This window comes from Coregonus clupeaformis, chromosome 2, assembly GCF_020615455.1.
Source record: "Coregonus clupeaformis isolate EN_2021a chromosome 2, ASM2061545v1, whole genome shotgun sequence".
NCBI lineage: Eukaryota > Metazoa > Chordata > Actinopteri > Salmoniformes > Salmonidae > Coregonus > Coregonus clupeaformis.
Genome location: NC_059193.1, coordinates 36,899,598 through 36,907,199, shown reverse-complemented (window position 1 = coordinate 36,907,199; position 7,602 = coordinate 36,899,598). Strand labels below are relative to the sequence as shown.

Here is a 7,602-nt window from a genome sequence, read left to right as displayed (position 1 = left end):
AAGCACATATACAGGCCCATCTGAAGTTTGCCAATGAATATCTGAATGATTCAGAGGAGAACTGGGTAGAAGTGTTGTGGTCAGATGAGACTAAAATCGAGCTCTTTGGCATCAACTCAACTCGCCGTGTTTTGAGGAGGAGAAATGCTGCCTATGACCCCAAGAACACCATACCCACCGTCAAACATGGAGGTGGAAACATTATGCTTTGGGGGTGTTTTTCTGCTAAGGGGACAGGACAACTTCACCACATCAAAGGGACGATGGACGGGGCCATGTACCGTCAAATCTTGGGTGAGAACCTCCTTCCCTCAGCCAGGGCATTGAAAATGGGTCGTGGATGGGTATTCCAGCATGACAATGACCCAAAACACATGGCCAAGGCAACAAAGGAGTGGCTCAAGAAGAAGCACATTAAGGTCCTGGAGTGGCCTAGCCAGTCTCCAGACCTTAATCCCATAGAAAATCTGTGGAGGGAGCTGAAGTTTCGAGTTGCCAAACGTCAGCCTCGAAACTTCAATGACTTGGAGAAAATCTGCAAAGAGGAATGGGATAAAATCCCTCCTGAGATGTGTGCAAACCTGGTGGCCAACTACAAGAAACGTCTGACCACTGTGATTGCCAACAAGGGTTTTGCCACCATGTACTAAGACATGTTTTGCAGAGGGGTCAAATACTTATTTCCCTCATTTAAATGCAAATCAATTTATAAAATTTTTGACTTGCGTTTTTCTGGATTTTTTGTTGTTGTTATTCTGTCTCTCACTGTTCAAATAAACCTAGCATTAAAATTATAGACTGATCATTTCTTTGTCAGTGGGCAAACGTACAAAATCAGCAGGGGATCAAATACTTTTTTCCCTCACTGTATTAACTCAATGATATATATATTTTTCACATTGTTTGCAAACTGATATGTGACACATATTAATGCCAAATAACAAGAAAAACAGGTGGGGCTCAAAACAAAAAAAGCCCTGAATGACGGGTCGCCACTCGACCCTTTTATTGGCATCTGAGTTGTTTGGATTCAAAATCTGAGTTGTTGACCAATAGTATTACTCAGTGCTTAAGGATCCGGCACCTCTCTGTTTTGGACAGTTTTGTTTCTGAACCTATTTGGCCGGAACCGGTAATTCTCATGGCATGAACAATTATTTACAATTTTTTCAATGTAAAAATTCTCAATAAAGTTATTAAAGTTCATTTGAGTTGCCTCTTCGTTAATTATCCAGCCCCGACAAAATTTTCAGCCCGGGCCTAATATTCTAAGAGTTGATTCGGGTTGGGCCAGCTCGGGTTTATGGTTTCCTACTGTATGTGTGAGACCAATTGGTGGCCTTGGCTGTGTGAGAAGCGCGCCTGTATCTCTCACATAACTAGAATGAGTGTCACGATCGTCGGATATAGAGGACCAAGGCGCAGCGTGGAAGGTGAACATACTTATTTATTAAATGATACACGAACAAAACAACAAATCGATACGTGCCGTCCACAGGTGCAAAACACAAACCAACACGGAACAAGATCCCACAAACACTGTGGGAAAACCACCTGACTAAATATGGTTCCCAATCAGAGACAACCAGCAACAGCTGATACTCGTTGCCTCTGATTGAGAACCACTCTGGCCAACATAGATATACAAAACTAGACTAGACACAACGAGCACAAAACATAAACTCTACACACCCTGGCTCAACTTAAAAGAGTCCCTAGAGCCAGGGCGTGACAATGAGATTCACTTTCTATGATCTCTCTCCCTCTCTGCTCTGATAGATATGAGCCTGCAACTCTCATCTCTCCAGCGTTGCACTTCATCATTAATTTCCTTATAGAATCGTTGCCGCGCAAAGGGTTCTGAAGGAACTGCAGCACCCCTGATAAATTAAAATACATTTGCCAAAGTTATTGAATTGCTGCTGTCTGTTCAGAAATAAATTAAATCATTCAGAATAGCCTACTACACCATGAGAAGGCCTATAATTTAGTCACAAGGATCAATAGCTTCTTGTGAATTGTAGCCCAATAACAGCATGACAATGACCCAAAACACACGGCCAAGGCATCAAAGGAGTGGCTCAAGAAGAAGCACATTAAGGTCCTGGAGTGGCCTAGCCAGTCTCCAGACCTTAATCCCATAGAAAATATGTGTCTTCACACACCTAGGCCTGGGCTATTGATGGATTCAAGACAAGGTCATTTTTATTGATCTCAGATTATCAGTTTGTCAGTGTCAAAGTAGCCTGCCATTTCTATCATTTGTGCTGTATTAAAAAATACTCTGCCAAAGTCTCCAGTAATGTAAAATGACGTAGAATTGCATGAAATGCATTTATAAACGGCCACATTTTTCCCGGACCCTAGGCTACTAAAATATTTCCCAATGTGTGCAACTTCTGTAAATGCCTCTACTCTACTGCTCTGTCACTATGCAAATGCGATGATATGCACACAATGCTTTATTATGAAGACGATTTTTTGTCAAAACTGTAACTAGGCCACTCAGGAACATTCATTGTCATCTTGGTAAGCAACTCCAGTGTATATTTGACCTTGTGTTTTAGGTTATTGTCCTGCTGAAAGGTGAATGTATCCCAGTGTCAGTTGGAAAGCAGACTGAAACAGGTTTTCTTCTAGGATTTTTTCTGTGCTTAGCTCTATTCGGTTTCTTTTTATTAAAAAAACTCCCTAGTCCTTGTCGATGACAAGCATACCCATAACATGATGGCGCCACCACCATGCTTGAAAATATGAAGAGTGGTACTCATTGATGTGTTTTGTTGGATTTGCCCCAAACATAACGCTTTGTCTTCAGGACATAAAGTTAATTTCTTTACCACATTTTTTGCAGTTTTACTTTAGTGCCTTCTTGCAAACAGGATGCATATTTTGGAATATTTTTTATTCTGTACAGGCTTCCTTCTCTTCACTCTGTCATTTATGTTAGTATTGTGCAATGCTGTTGATGCATCCTCCGTTTTCTCCTATCACAGCCATTACTTTAAAGTCACCATTCGCCTCATGGTGAAATTCCTGAGCGGTTTCCTTCCTCTCCGGCAACTGAAGGACGCCTGTATCTTTGTAGTGATTGGGTGTATTGATACACCATCCAAAGTGTAATTAATAACTTCAACATGCTCAAAGGGATATTCAATGTCTGCTATTTAAATGTTATCTCATCTATCAATAGGTGCCCTTTTTTTGCGAGGCATTGGAAAACCTCCCTGGTCTTTGTGGTTAAACCTGTGCTTGACATTTACTGCTCGACTGAGGGACCTTAGAGATAATTGTATGTGTGGGGTACAGAGATGAGGTAGTCATTCAAAAATCATGTTAAACACTATTATTGCACACAGAGTTAGTCCATGGACTTAATATGTGACTTGTTAAGCACAATATTACTCCTGAACTTCAAGCTGAACCTCGACAAGACGGAGCTGCTCTTCCTCCCGGGGAAGGACTGCCCGTTCCATGATCTCGCCATCACGGTTGACAACTCCGTTGTGTCCTCCTCCCAGAGTGCAAAGAGCCTTGGCGTGACCCTGGACAACACCCTGTCGTTCTCCACTAACATCAAGGCGGTGACCCGATCCTGTAGGTTCATGCTCTACAACATTCGGAGAGTACGACCCTGCCTTACACAGGAAGCGGCACAGGTCCTAATCCAGGCACTTGTCATCTCCCGTCTGGATTACTGCAACTCGCTGTTGGCTGGGCTCCCTGCCTGTGCCATTAAACCCCTACAACTCATCCAGAATGCCGCAGCCCGTCTGGTGTTCAACCTTCCCAAGTTCTCTCACGTCACCCCGCTCCTCCGCACACTCCACTGGCTTCCATTTGAAGCTCACATCTGCTACAAGACCATGGTGCTTGCCTACGGAGCTGTGAGTGGAACGGCACCTCCGTACCTTCAGGCTCTGATCAGTCCCTACACCCAAACGAGGGCATTACGTTCATCCACCTCTGGCCTGCTGGCCCCCCTACCTCTGCGGAAGCAGTTCCCGCTCAGCCCAGTCAAAACTGTTCGCTGCTCTGGCACCCCAATGGTGGAACAAGCTCCCTCACGACGCCAGGACAGCGGAGTCACTCACCACCTTCCGGAGACACTTGAAACCCCACCTCTTTAAGGAATACCTGGGATAGGATAAAGTAATCCTTCTTTTTTTTATATTATAGTGGTCATCCCACTGGCTATAAGGTGAATGCACCAATTTGTAAGTCGCTCTGGATAAGAGCGTCTGCTAAATGACGTAAATGTAATGTAAATGTAAATGACCTTATTTATGCTTGCCATAACAAAGGGGTTGAATACTTATTGACTCAATATATTTCAGCTTTTCATTTTTAATTAATTTGTAAAAATGTCTGTAAACATAATTCCACTTTGACATTGTGTAGGCCAGTGACAAAAAAATCTAAATTTAATCAATTTTAAATTCAGGTTGTAACACAACAAAATGTAGAAAAAGTCAAGTGGTGTGAATACTTTCTGAAGTGACTGTATCAGTTAAGAAGTTGGCGATCCATGTGATAAGCATAGCATCAAGTCCGAAATCTCCTATCAGTCTGTCCGCGAATACAAATGTATTTATTGTGTTAAATGCAGAGGAGAAATCTTCAAACATGATATGCACATGGGTTTTGCTGCCCTCCAAAAGTATTTATACCAGATTTAAGAGCGAGAGGATGGCATCATCTGTTCCTCTCTCTGAACGGTATGCAAATTGGATGGGGTCAAGAAGGTGTTTGGTGGTGTTGATGATGTATGCTTTGATTATCTTTTCAAGAGATTTAATCAAGAGCGACAGTTCTGTAGTCATTTGATGCGGATAGATGAGAGGTTTTTGGGACAGGTACAACAATAGATTTTTTCCACAGATGGAATTTCCAGTGTATCCAGGGACCGCTGAAAGATAGAGCAGAAGACACCACTTAGCTGAGTGGAACAGTGTTTCAGGACACGACCGCTTATGTTATCAGGCCCCGGGCTCTTTCGTGCTCCAGTCCTTTTGAACACTCGTTGTACGACTTCCTCATTGATGACAAGCGCACTCTCGGTTGCCATGACATCCTCAACCAGGCCGGCCGGGTGAGCGGGGCTGCCCCCTGCTTCGAAGCGGGTGAAGAACTCATTCAGTTAATTGACTCTGGAGAGGGGCACCCTATCATCCGTGCAGGGATCGAGTCATTGCCTCCCTTTTGAAGGGGGCGTTTGACATGTTCTTAATGCCTATCCAGGCAGACCTACAGTTTCTGTTGAACCTTATCCTTGTACTGGCATCTCGCCTTTTTTATCTCTTTGTTCACCTCTCTCTGTACCTCTTTTCTTTCAAGTGTATTCCCAGAGGCAAAAACGTGTTTCTTCTTGCTAAGCACCACTATCAACTCCTTGGTCACCCATGGTTTGTTGTTAGGAAATATCTTACCTGTTTTTTGGGGGATCACCAAATCAACACAGAATTCAATTTAGCCAGATATTACGTCAGTCATCTCGTTGAGGTCAGCTGATGATTATTCAAAACACTCCAGGTAGTACAATCAAAGCATCCTTGAAATTGATCAATACTGTCATTGTCCCACACCTGTATTTGTTTTTCCACCACATTCTCCCTTTTGAGTAAATATAAGTTGGTCGGAGAAGGACAGAGTTATGATTTGATCCACCCAGTGGGGGACTGGCCAAGGATGAATACGCTTTGGGGACTTGTTAGACAAGTCACATACTGACTGTACAGTAAGTACTCAAAGTGTGCTTGAGAGTGCAGCTATTGAAATCCCCCATAATGAATTTGGGCGCATCAGGGGAAATCGCATCAAGCTCTTGAGTGACTCTAAAAATGCATTGACGATGTTCGCTCTTGGATGGATATAAACAAGTCAGAAAAAGCTGGGAGAATTCACGGGAAAGGTAGAACAGGCGCAGTAACATTGGCAGTAGCTCTACATCAGGAGTGCATTTTTTTTGTATGGATAATCGTAGTTTTACACCATCTGTCATTTATCAGCACACAGACTCCCTCTCCGTACTCCTTACCAGTAGCCTCACTGTCTCTGTTCATACAAATAATAGTGAATGCATCAGACGGGCACCACCTCCGACAGCCAAGTTTCGGAAAAGGCCTCCCTGTATTCGTATAGGTACTGTGTGTTTATGTGCAATTTGTCCATTTTACCCTTCAGCGATTGGACAATGGAAAGCAGGAGAGTTGGAAGCGGGATCCTTCCCCTTTTCCTCTTTCTCCTTAGTAGTCCTTCGCCCGGGTTGCTTTGTCTCACGATCTCTGCAGGCATGTCCCCTTTGGTCCATTTTCCCAAATGTGAGTTGTTACATTGTAAAAGATAGTCTCTGCTGTAGCGGATGGGTGATTCCGCCGGCTTTCTTGAAAGTTTGGATGGTGTTTCAGGTACCAGCAAAAGTAATCCAAGTAGGAGAATAATCCACCGTATGCACTTCATGTCGCTCTACTGTAGCCTAATTGGTAATCCGATGCAACATAAAACACTGAACCCCTAAAGGCTAAGGCATTTTTTGCTGTTTTTCACTACCGTGACATTTTGGCTTCTACAGTTCTCTTTCTGTATAGGATAATCAAGTATTTTATGTCTATGGATTCAGCAAACTGTTAGCTACAAGAAGTATAATGTCAAAACAAACTTTTGAGACACTTATATGAGTGATAATGTGCCATAAAGGCAAAAAAATCTAAAAATGCATGTTGAAATTCTTAGTTCTTTATAGTGAAAAGCACTGCAAACCATATTGAACACGATATCCAACACCAGATTGTGGTTCCCCTAGGTGTTAAGAATAACTATACCAGTGTTTGGAGGGCACAAATCTTAATGAAACAAACAACTATATACAGTGGGGAGAACAAGTATTTGAGACACTGACGATTTTGCAGGTTTTCCTACTTACAAAGCATGTAGAGGTCTGTAATTTTTATCATAGGTACAATTCAACTGTGAGAGACGGAATCTAAAACAAAAATCCAGAAAATCACATTGTATGATTTTTACCCTCGGTCTGGGGCTCCATGCAAGATCTCACCATGTGGGGCATCAATGATCATGAGGAAGGTGAGGGATCAGCCCATAACTACACGGCATGACCTGGTCAATGACCTGAAGAGAGCTGGGACCACAGTCTCAAAGAAAACCATTAGTAACACACTACGCCGTCATGGATGATAATCCTGCAGCGCACGCAAGGTCCCCCTGCTCAAGCCAGCGCATGTCCAGGCCCGTCTGAAGTTTGCCAATGACCATCTGGATGATCCAGAGGAGGAATGGGAGAAGGTCATGTGGTCTGATGAGACAAAAATAAAGCTTTTTGGTCTAAACTCCACTCGCCGTGTTTGGAGGAAGAAGAAGGATGAGTACAACCCCAAGAACACCATCCCAACCGTGAAGGGTGGAGGTGGAAACATAATTCTTTGGGGGTGCTTTTCTGCAAAGGGGACAGGACGACTGCACCGTATTGAGGGGAGGATGGATGGGGCCATGTATCGCAAGATCTTGGCCAACAACCTCCTTCCCTCAGTAAGAGCATTGAAGATGGGTGTTTTCCAGCATGACAACGACCCGAAACACACAGCC

General features: G+C 43.4%; 1 pseudogene; it reads left to right on the top strand.

The window, feature by feature from the left end:
- Positions 1–3,425: 3,425 nt before the first annotated feature.
- Positions 3,426–4,146, top strand: LOC121537386 (annotated as a pseudogene).
- The last annotated feature ends 3,456 nt before the right edge of the window (positions 4,147–7,602 follow it).